Below are 12,541 nucleotides of genomic sequence, written 5' to 3' on the forward strand. Positions count from 1 at the left end.
GAGAAGAGAAGGCTCCGGGGAGACCTTAGAGTGGCCTCCCAGGACTGAAAGGGGCTACAGCAAAGGTGGGGAGGGACTCTTGATCAGGGGGTGTAGGGATGGGATGAGGGGTAACGGTTTTAGATTGCAAGAGGGGAGATTTAGATTAGATGTAAGGAGGAAATTGTTCCCTGTGAGGGTGGTGAGGCCCTGGCACAGGTTGCCCAGAGCAGCTGTGGCTGCCCCCTCCCTGGAAGGGTTCAAGGCCAGGTTGGACGGGGCTTTGGGCAACCTGGGCTAGTGGAAGGTGTCCCTGCCCGGGGCAGGGGGTTAGAACTGGGTGATGTTTAAGGTCCCTTCCAACTCAAACCATTCTAGGAGTCCCATGACATGGCTGCTGCATTCCTGTGCTGAGCCGCATTTCATTTGTGTTCTGTTACAATTCCCAAGTTTTCTCCTGACAACGTTGAAGTGTTTTTCTGCTGAATTCTTTTGTCAGATGTAATCAGGGCCAGAGAAGAAAAAAAAAAATAAATAAAAGCACTTACAGTCCCTATGGAATGAGCACGATCTCCAAGTGTATTCTTTTAAAAGTCATATTTACAAACAGAAACACATACAAGAATAAGGTCCATGCACCACCATATATGAAGTGTCCAGCCAACTGCTTGAAAGTGATCCACCCGTGAGGACTTTCCAAGAGCTCTTTTTCCAACTGAAGGGGGCACAAAACTGGCCATCTCCTCCCAAAACTTAACAAGCAAATTATGAAACTGGGGTCATGTTAAAGAAACATTCTTACTCCCTGCATCCCATCCTACCTACACCTCATCTGCTACCTCGTCAAACAAAAGAAACTTGAAAGACTGTTTCCAGAGCACAGTGCATCCTGTTTATTACCCTGCTATTCTCTAGTTGGCTGTAAGCTGGTTGTTTCATCACTTTTCTAATATCTTTTCATTAATTTAAATTAGGTTGCACATTAGCAATGCTCCACATCTCTAACCCGGGTATGGTGCTTGCCCTCTCCCATTGCCAGGGACCTTCCACCCCCATCCCTGTGAGCTCGACACAACTGCCGATGGTTCGGAGGCTGATCTTGTGATCTGTCCTCTACAGATTTGCTGTTGAGGCCTATGCTACAGCCCTGTTAAACAGCATTACTTATCAAATCAAATCATATAAAACAGAACTAGAGGAGACAAGGGTCTGAATACTGTAGCCTTTTTTGCATCATTTTCTCCTTCATCTCTGTTTAACAGTTTTCTTTCAACCTTCTCTTATGCCTAATAAATTAGAAAGCCCCTTCTTTTTGACTCATGCACTTCAGTAGTTGTAAATCATTATGTACCGTAATATGTGTAGTTTCTAAATCTCTGGAGCTTTAAGCCCTAGCTTCCATTTTTATTAGTTTCCACTCTTCTCCAGACCCTTTAAAGAACTCCTGACACAGCCATGTTAGTAATCATCTGAAAATGCCTTGCCTATAGATACAAATCATTTGCCTTCATTAGTTTTTTAGCACTTCATCTTCCCAACAGATTTAACTCATGCGTTCCCTGGCTGCCAAGATGAATTTAAATTCACCATCTTTTTCTCCCTGCTGTTCATACCTTTACTTGCCTAAAAATAGCCAGTTTATCATATTTACTTGCTCTCCACCTTATCTTCTATCCTTATCTTCATTCAGCTCTCATAAGTAAAAACATGCAGTAGAGACAGCACCAGCTCACTGATTAAACCTTCTCCTAGTTAAAAAAATCCAAACAATTTATTTCAGATATTTCTAGATCATAAGCCAACACTCATCCCCAAAACCAGATGCCCAGAGCTGTTAGCAAGGAAGCTACTCAGAGAACTAAAAATGTATTATAAATATGCATAGAGTCCAGAACTCTGAAAAATTTTAATGTATTACTGCTCCATGTTCAACCACACAATATCAGTAATTCCATCCCCAGAACCATTAGTGTTCGATTACTGCTTAGATTCCAAATGCTTCATTTCTTTTGACCTACATATTTTGGCACTTTCACTCCTTCCCCCCCTGCTTCACATGAGATGCAGAGGAACCATTCAGAAATGACAATATATATTGTCACCCTTGAACATATAAATACATACATATATATGGGGACATACACACATATATATCTCTCTATATATATGTCTCTTTTCTACTGCTTCCCGAATACCATCTGTGGGTGCATGTACACAGAAGTCCCCATATGCTTGTTCTGCAGAATGAGATAGTGATAATGGAAATAAGTGCTTAAAATAGAAAATTTCCCTTCAGCATTACAGTCATGTTTGTTTAATGCTGAGATTATAGCCCGTTTCTCAGCCTATGTTCACACACATTGCTGTGACCTACTTTCTGCTTTTAAAATCCCATGGCAAAAGCGGCGAGCTCACATGAGGAATCAGAAGCAGTCAAGAGAAATCTATCTGCCACATTTGTAATATAGTTTTATGGCCATTAATTCCAGCTAGTGTCAAACTAATGACATGAGGGACATCAAAGCATGAAACCATTTGCATAATACTAGAAGAATCCACAATTCTATTCAGGGTGCTTCTGCTCAGAGAATGAGAAAAATGACATGCTGTCTCTGCTCTTTTGAAATCCTAATTTACAGCCTTGTAAAGAGTCAGCCAGTTTTCTAGGAATTTTTTAATTCCTCACTAAGGAGTTTTTGGTGTTTTGCAGTGCTAAATAAACCTTGTCAATGGTATTTTCTCTCTGTAAAACTAACCAATGAAGTACCTTTATTCATGTGGACAAGCCACTCGAGACTGAGCGCAGCCACCCAAGGGAAGCAGTTCACCTAAAAGGAAAGGCTGCTGCAGCTGGTATTTGCATGGGAGCTCCCACCTTCACACCACAGCCCAAGATGTAAAGAAAAAAAATTACTCAGATCTCTGCTCTAATATTGAATTGTCTCACCTAGTTGTATTTGACAGAGTCGGGTCCCAGGCACACAGCTAAAGCAGAACCACTAATGCTCCTCTGTTTGACAGTAAGTAGACCAGACATTTCCAGGGTTGTCAGAAGACTTTCATGGCCTGTGAAGCTCCAGCCACACCGAGAGACGCAGTGAACGCACTGCAGGGCATTTCTGCAGTCAGGGGAGACAAGTCTTCTGGTTTGTTTTCGTTTTAGGAAAAATACAACAGCACACAGAAAATTTGACCTTGAAACACAGCTGGGTGACTGCATCGTGCCACGTCTGCAGGAGCTGTCCCGCACTCCGCAGAGGGATGCAAAGGTGCAACGTGGGTCTGTCGTGCACTGAAAACCAGCACGCTTCCAGCACCGACTGGAAAGCACATCTGAAAGCTGCAAAAAAGTGTTGTACATAGTTAGGCAGTAGGCTGCTCCCAAGTATATCAATGAGGAAAAAAAGCTCAAAGCCCCCCTCCTCTTTTGGGAGGTATGGCTTAAAACACAAAAACTGAATTAACCACCGAGTTCAAAGATGCGCATCAAGACATCTTGCTCTGGTTAAGCCTGTTCACTTCACTGAGATTTAGTGCTGAAACATTTTTATGAAGCAACCTGAGCAGGACCATAGATGCTACTGAGACAGGAAAGCAGCACAAGCCTCAGCAACGATGGCATCCGTGGAAATCAGTTCACCTTCAACTAACCATAATCCTGAAGAGCAAACATAAGTATTCCTGCAATTACTCCTTCAACAAGCAGGACTGCCTTTCAAGGCTGGCTTCCGAGTAAATCGCTGTAATGAACAGCCTGAAGAACAAGAGGTATGAAAATTGATGCAGCCCTTAAGACCGGCTCTTCTGTAGTCAACACAAAACCCACAACTGGTAGTTGAACCCAATAATGAGTTTATATATACACGTTTCTTTTAACTGAAGGTCTGACCAGGTAAATCTAATCTTCCTCAACTCTCAGCTACTAAGCTGGGCAACTCTAATTTGGATCTTTTAATGATTATTTGGTTCCCATCCACGTTGAATCTGAGACTATGGCTTTAGCAGAACACAGTATTGCATTAAACTATCTAAAATTTCAAGCAATATACATATAAATGTAGATTTTTCTCTATTTTTTCAAGCAGAATCAGTCATTTTGGTTGTAAGATTGAGACACTGATGACTCTCTAACACCTTGCAAAACTGTCTTCATGTGGGTGACATTTTGAAAGATGAGCTGTTTGCATCATTGAAAAACAGGATAGTGTTCATGTAAGAGATGTAACGCAACAGATCTCCTGGACAAAGCATGGAAGACTTGACTTCGCTGAAAGCAAAGTATTTTTATCTGTAGCCAAGGGAAATGTTAGGGAAACTGGAGACACAAGGAAATGACATAAAGGTAAATAAAGAATTGGCTAAGTGACAAGTGGCAAGGCAATGTCAAGAGGGGAATTATCTTGCTGGAGGAACATAACTAGTTATGAGAATTTGAAGATCAAGAATCCAGAATAACTCAGGCTTAATATTTTTATTTTTAATCTTAGAGATTAGAAAGAGTTCTGATGAAATGAAGTTAAAAGATAAAGTCAGCAAACAGTGTTAGGATGCCATCCAGGAAAAATTAAGTGATTTTGCGTAACAGAATGGTAGACACGAAACGAAGTTTTGACATTACGAAATTCAAAGTCATGTGAGGGACCGAAACACTGAACTAACAGGATTTATGACATAAACAGGGAGTTCAAAGAGAAACACAGGCTGAGCTTACTAATCAAATAGAGAGAGACTGAACTGTGGGATGAAGAGATGAGAGAACACAGGAGCCCAAGAGGCAAGGGATGTCTGTTAGAGAATGGGGTGGACTAATGCCCTGTAAGACCACAACAAGATTTCTTCCACAAAACACGTCATGCAGCTCCAATCAGCATCCCAGGATAAACAATAAAGAACGATGACTTGGGACTTGAAGGTGGACAACAATATTAAAACTTTCTTGAATATCTTGAAAAGACTAAGAGTTCAAGTGGTTTAGCTCAGCAAAAAAAGAGAAGGAAAAAGAACAGATTCTCCTCCTTAAGTTTACTGGGTAATTGTTAGGGAGGTGGAAGTGTTTCCTCAAACGTAAAGCCAATATTTGCACAGAACAACTGCTTATATCATTTCCACAGTATCTTTAGTATGGAATTTAGAAGTTTAAGTAACCCTTAGGGAGTGAAAGCAGTGAAACAGCCCACGAGCTGTGACAGGAAAACACATCTTTTTCAAGGTGTTTATTAAAGAAATCACTCCTCTATCTACAGTAGTTAGAATCTGGGTTTGACTACCCAAGCAAATCTTTCCATCTTCATGCTTACTTTGTAGTGTTATTAAAACAGCCATATTTCAAGTTTATTAATAAACATCTTCAGTGCCTCCATCACCAACGGTAAAGGTGGCACAGGACAGCTCTGAGACCCGCCAGCATGCAGCTCAGTGAAACACCCTGCGAGTAAAGACACTGCACTGGGCTCACCACTGTATAATCCCAAAGCTTGACCCCAAAGTTAGACTTCATATGTCATCCCCATAAAATGGGCAAAATGCCAGCTAGCCTTTTCAAAATATCACTTGCACCTTAGTTTCTCAGCAGGATTGATGACATCCATAAACAACAATTAGAATGGGCAGGGTGGGTTAAGTTATTAGAGTTTAAGTATGTAGTTCTGGGCTATAACCAGCACACAGAGTAATTCTGAGTTTTACAAAAGAGACAATGTTGTATTAACTTAAATGTATTTGAAAATCTAGCTTCTCTTACGACTGTATTTTACACTAAACACACTGCAAATGGAAGTATCCTATGGAAGTAAGATGCTCGCCTGGGTGTTAACTGCATCCATGTGACACTACCTCTCTTTAAATGTGTATCTGGAAGGACTGTATTTTTCTGTGGGTGCAAAGAGTAAATGGAATCAAGTCTTTCAGTTCTTCACCATTATCTTTCAGATTTATGTACTCAATTGGTTTGAAAAAACCCACAATATTATATAGCTTTACGTTTAAACAAAGTCCATGGTTTGCAGAATACATACATATTCAGAACATCATCAAGTGATGAACTCTCATCTACTGACCCATGCTAGTTTGAAGGAAATAAGCTGAAAGGGGAAGAGGGCCAAGGTGGCCTCAAGAAGCCAGTCCTACAGTTGGTAACCAGTGCCTGTATCCACCACATGGAGCTGGCCTCCAAAGACTCTCTTGCCTTAGTTAATCAAAGAAAGGTTGATCCCATCAACAACGTTCCACAGTCGATCTTTTTAACAAGTCATTCTGCTCTCCTGTGTCTGGTACTCTCCCCCTTCAACAGTATCTGCGTAAAAATTTAAGACTACCTGGGTGTGTATTTGGTTTGTCTCTGTGCTGTATGCCCTACCTGCAGCTAGAGCAATGGCAGCGAGTAGAATGCTGCTACGGTAGTGGTCCATCTGAACTGGGAAAGGTGACAATGTGGCACCAGAACACTGCAACACAACAAGAATCTTATGTTATAGCTACACTTTAATATTAAAGAAGCAGAAGTATCTTTTCTCAGACTTTGAGAAAGCGTTCTTATTTCACATCTCAGACACACTGGAGTAAACTGAAGAGCCAAATTTGTATTATCTGCACGTACAGGAGGCAGAGATTAGATGCTTGTTCTCTGCTATTAGAAATATCCTTGGACTTTCCACCCTGTTGACAAATTTCATTCTACAGCAGCACGTCTTAAACTGGCACCAAGAAGAGAGATTTTAGAGCACAAAAAGCTGTGTACCAATTAAGGCAGAATACATGGCATCATATCAAGAACCCAGACACCCCTAACCCTTCTCCTCTGCCAAATCCCATTAACACGGAACAGTTCATACAGCCATTACAGATTGATGATGAGACCCGCAACAGCTTTCTGCTGGCAAACAGTGTCACGTCTCAGGTCCTGACTCTCTGCCTGACAGTTTCTGGTTGGGAAGCAACAACTTTAATGGTTGGCTCAGGAAACCAGAGTTCTCCTCCCAACCTTCCCACTAACTCACCATGTGGCATCATCATTAACTACCAGTACATCCTCCTCTTGAATCTGGTAGGAAGCCATTGAACACTAGAAGTTTTAATCTGCACAGAAAAAAGGACTCCAGAAGAGTAACATGCTGTTGTTTAGTCCTACAGTCATCTCTGAGGAAACCACCAACCCTCTTAAATGCAAGTAACTACTATATCCCCAGCAGTTCAGAAAGAGCAGAGAAAGGCAGCAAGTTTAGCCACTCTCTGGTTTTTCAGGAAGCCAGACTAACCTGAAGGTGTGGAAAAACTTGTCAGAGAACTACAATCTTTTTTCAGAATAGATAGGTCAAATACAGTGTGCTCTAGTTAAAGGAAGAAGGTTAAATAACGTAAGTGACATGCCAAACCAAAATCAAGCATCCCTTCCAGATAATTTCTTTTGGAGGGCGAATTGTGTTTTGTTCGCTTCCTAGAGTCTCATCTAACTTCTGTGCCTTGCTAAGTCATTTCTAATTTCATAGTTGCCTAAGCATCAATTGTCTACAGAAGTATCATAGAATAGTTTGGGTTGGAAGGTACCTTTAGAGGTCATCTACTCCAAACATCTACAGCCCTAAAGCTGTATGATCACCCCTAAGGGAGCTGTTAATCTTGCATAGTTTAAGAGGCATTCATTAAACGTGAACAGCCAGATGCCTGTTAAGTTTCAATTTCTACCCAGTCATCTCCAGGAAGCAGCTTATTTTGCCATTCACTGCTGCTAAAATGAACTGCCAGATTTATGGGAACAGCCTCCTCCTCAAACACCACAGCGTCTCTGTGTTACAGAAACCACGATCCTACCTTGTTCATTACAGCAGAAAAGAACAGCTTCAAGTGAGGAGGGACCAACTGACACACTGAGGTGAGCTTTTATCACAGCAGACGAAGGAGATACTGCACAGTATTCATCAATAGAAATGGAAAAAGGAAAAGCACATACTTTAAAAAAAAAAAAATCAAATATTGCATTTTGCACAATCTGAGAGCAGGGTAAGCCTCACCTGCAGCGCTACCCGACGGGAGAAGAGACCTGTTCAGAGAGGACCAGGCAGAGCTCCCTGGGCCGGGCGAGGACAACAGGATCCTGAGCATCCCTCATGCCTGATTTCACACAGTTTTATAACTCTGGGAAGTTGCAAAGCTTTTTTTTTTTTTTTTTTTTTCAATAGTCATTCAGCAATAATTCAGGTAATTTTTATGCTATACTGGACAAAAGCCTGAGTATGTTAGAACCACAAACTTTACTGAATACTTGGTATTTTATGGGTCGGAGCTGGCAATTAGCTGCACACATTGTACCAAAATAGCAGCAAAAAGGGGGATTACTGATGAGCATGATTTCTTTATTTTCAGTGAATTACTCATGCAAGACTAAGTGAGCTGAATTTGTTAAAAACCATTTGTATAGAGAGCAGTTTTATTCAGCTAAGAGTCTAAGCTGAATTTCCATTTGCTTAGCCATTTAAAAGGTACACTTGCTCCAAGGTGTAATTTGCTCTCACTACGAAATACCACAGATCTCCTCTTGCTCAGCCTCACCGTATCCAGACAAATTTCCTAAGTACAAGATTTTCTTTTTCCAGAAAAGGTCAGATTAATCCAAGATTACCTCTGGTACTAGTCAACACCACTAAAATGAAAACGCTGTGATAATAACAGATGCAGCATAGCTATAAAAGATAAAATGCACAATATAATCAGCCTTACCCTATTTTCAGTGATGGGACTGAAATGGAAGAAGATTAAAAGAGCTAAGGCCTCTGAGTGAGCTACAAGAGCCAGGATTAGGGAAGTTTCCTAACCCCCAGGTTCATATTTAGCCCATGTCATGCGACCTCTCAAAGCCACTCCGACATCCCGGCACGCAATTCTTTCTGAATTTTTTGTAAGCAGGATAAACGCCTATTAAATCAGTTGTTTTTACAAACAGAACCCCCCAGTTTAGAACAGGAAGAAGAGGTGAAAAAAGGCAGAGTTTTAACCGGGACAGCCTGTGCACTGTGAAGAGGAGACAGCAGCTCGGAGCAGTACAACGTGTTTCACAGAAACCCACCTTCCCCTCAGACTGCGCTGCGCGGGGGTTTCGCCGGAGCTCCCGGCAGGTATCGCAGCCAGCAGCCACCAGCCACCCTCCTGTCTATGCCTGCAAATGTGCGATGACTAAATCGCTGTAGAGTTGAGCTCCTATTTGCTTTTTGCTGTTAGTTCAGTAGCTTAACCCTGGGGCTTGGCCACATTACTAACTCAAAGGCAAATATTTAACTAACTGATCTAATATGAAAGATAAATTCTTCTTATTAAGCTAAATAATTAACCAGATGCAGCAAAAAGGTGATAATAAAGTGTTTAGACTAAGCTTAATTTTGATGTGTGTTTTACAGTACTATTATTTATTTTCCTTTGACGTTTCTCAAGCATACACAGCATATAAATGCCAGTAATCTAAAGGGTCACTGCAAAAAACTGTAGTACAAGCTAGCAGAATAAAAAAAGAAACAGGGTGTTGCCTGAGGCAGTAAAAAGGGGAAAAAATAAGTATCTTTTTAACCTGCAGTTAAGATCCAGAAAGACAGGCTAATTAAAGGAAAAATGGGTAACATAAGTATGGAATAAAAGCATAATCCATCTTTGGATGATAAAGCAGTAAGGGTAAGTGGTCCTACTTGTTTGCAGCAATAAACCTCAGTCTCTCTTCTGCTTGCCCCAAGAACTTTTAAAAATACCACTCTATTTTAAAAAGGTTGCCTCAATGCCCAGCCATTTACAGGATTATGTGTACAAAAATATTCTACTACACAGAAACAAGGTTCTGAGAAATGGCAATCAAGTTGATTTTTGTGTAAAGGCTGATGAACTTGAGGGATGGACAGAGAGAAAAAGGGTTCATGTTGTATATTAGATATTATTCTGCATAATTCATCAACACTTCTAAAGCATAACTCCACAAATCAGTTGGTTTCAGTGCACTAATAAGATATTAAATTCAAGATGTAAGGTCAAAAGCTCATGGCTTGAATATTTTAAGTAACAGCTGCTGCTCAGAAAATTCAAGCTTTGTAAAAAACACATTAATTCATCCAGGTGTCAAGATGCTTGCTAGAATGACTCTTAAACACACTATAAAAACTAAAGGTTTTGTATTGCCATTTTTTAAATCTCACTAAGCCTCACCACAAAGCTTTTAATAGACTTCTTGACATATGTACTACTTCATTATAAGCTTTTTTTCCATTTTCTATTCATAAGTCAAGTCAGGATACATTCCACCTTTGAATCAAAGTTTAGAAGCAAAAAGTGAAAGGAAAAAGTAGCAGGTTGCTAGGAAAATACCATTTAAGAGAGACATGGCCATGGCAACAGCACTTTTTAAACAAAAAAAAGGTCCCTCCTTTTACCCATAGCCATCACTGGAGCCTTCAATACATTCCAGTAGCTGTACCAGTTCCAACACTTACTGTCCTTCATGCGTCAGCAAGCAGTCTTTAGGAACCCAGAGTGATACTCGGTACAAAAGAGTGCTGGCTTTCTGAAAGACCTACATCCTTACTCATTCCCACCTCTTCCCCTCCTCATCTCAGAGCCTCGTTTCGCCCCGCCGCGACACCACGGCGGCCCAGAAACAGCAATGCTCTCAGTTACGTACTTGTGTCTTCAGCCTCGCAGGGAGCTGCACGGGGGCAGACTCCCCTTTGTCCCCGGGGAAGCAGAGCATTTCATAAAGCAGTTCCAGTGGGCCTGCCATGCTCTACTTTCTTGCAAATAACAGAGCTCGTTACACAACTACTTAAGCTGATTTGATACAAGCAGCAAACAAGACTACGGCCCAGGAAGAAAAGCTTCTTGAGCATGTCATTTAACATATGTAAAAAAGCAGACTGATTTATGTCAGTGTAGACTGAACTTGAGGATCTAATCAGCATTTCCACTCAGCCAGCCGAAGATTTATCTTATTTATACTCCCTTTCCCTGAAGTATTTATGAATACCCATCCAGAGCCAACTCAAACCTTGCCACTAGATATAGCACCTACACTAAAAATCATTCCTCAGCAGGGAAGTATTACAAATCGTACACACACCTGATTTTATAATTATGCCATTTAAGTGTTACAGTTTTCATAGCACATTGGGGGGGGGGCGGTGTTTGGAGGGGTTTTTTTGTTCAGTTATTGGTGGGGGGTTTGTTGTTTTGTTGTGGGTCTTCTGCCCATCAAGCTACATTATGGTGCAAAACTGCACACAAGAAGGACATTTTGAATAATTACAGGAAGTTACTTGTTTAAAATATGGCTGATAAAGCACAAGGGGAAAAATATCAAAGTTATGAAAACAGTTTGGTTTTTGTAATCTAAACATGATTGAAGAGGAAAACTTTTCTATATTAACTGTTTTTCTTCTAACCATTATGTCCTGCAAGACATCAGAGCCAAAATACTGTCCTTTCACCCCTCATGTTAACAATACTATCATCAAAAAAGGAAAAATAAAAGGGTTTTTTGCTATTTTCAGCCTTCTCCCGGCTTCTCAGTTACAAATTAACTACTTATTCACCTTGACTAGATAGAGTCACTAGAATTATTAAAAAAAAATATTTTCTGAACCAGCAGAAAAAGCTGTGACTGTCAAAAGCAAAGCCCTTCTGGCCAACCCAGGTGGCTTCCCAAACACAGCCTGTCGCTCCCCCGAGTCCCAGTCTGCTCTCTGTAAGACATCAACAACATGAACTGGCTGGATCTTTCGGTCTTATTTTAGGAGACTAAAGAATTTAGGCCTAAATAGAGTTCCTAAAAACAGGCAACTAGCATATTTTGAAATGTAATAGCCAGGTAACACTGCATATGCACAATACCTTAACTATTCCACACTGCAACGTGCTTGAACAGTGCCCAAAATGGGCACTACAGTAAGAAAAACCTGGAGTACAATGCTGAATGTGCTTTAAACATTTAGTAAAATCATTCCCCAGTAATAACAACATGGCAATTTGCTGAATCTAGTAGCCCACAGGGGATGTAATACTATCATGCAGGCAAAAAAAAACCCAAACCAAACCAACAAACCCCTTCCTGATGCTGTTTTTTGACACTTGCTGAATGGCTTCATGTGCTGCTAGAGGGACCCTCTCCAGCGCGAGGAGCGGGGTAACAGGAAACCTGCTCGGAGTCACACAAAGCGTGTTCACGACGGCAAAGTCACAAAGTGCAGTGGGTAGGACAGTCTCCACCAACATAAACCCCCTTAACATAAGGCTCCTATAAACCAACACACATTAGACACAGCAGAAGTCTCACATAATGTGGATACTTTATCTATGATGAAGTTACCACCACCCAGCTGCTTCTTGCTCAAAAGTTGTATTTCATCATTGATCAGATATGACTTCCCAGCCCAAAATATCCACTGCCAGCAGTATCCATTTATTCCCTTACTGTTGCATTCGGGAAAGTTGTAAAGTTTGGTTTAATGAAACACTAATTAGAGGACTGCTGTGCAAAGAAATAAAGACTGATGCAGGGATTCATAAAAAACCCAAAAAAAGCAGTGACAAGAATATACAA

General features: G+C 40.9%; 1 protein-coding gene across 14 annotated transcripts in view; it reads right to left on the minus strand.

The window, feature by feature from the left end:
* The window catches only part of MAP4 (microtubule associated protein 4), a 165,284-nt gene that overhangs the window by 77,078 nt on the left and 75,665 nt on the right, over positions 1-12,541 (minus strand). Inside the window, exon 1 of one of the 14 annotated variants that reach the window (XM_074875657.1) lies at positions 10,628-10,724. The exons of the other annotated variants lie outside the window; for them this stretch is intronic. The gene's annotated coding sequence lies outside the window, so the exon portion shown is untranslated. Of the gene's footprint in view, positions 1-10,627; positions 10,725-12,541 lie in introns of those variants that run through there. 14 annotated transcript variants of the gene reach the window in all.

The sequence above is a fragment of the Strix uralensis genome, chromosome 1 (genome assembly GCF_047716275.1).
Source record: "Strix uralensis isolate ZFMK-TIS-50842 chromosome 1, bStrUra1, whole genome shotgun sequence".
NCBI lineage: Eukaryota > Metazoa > Chordata > Aves > Strigiformes > Strigidae > Strix > Strix uralensis.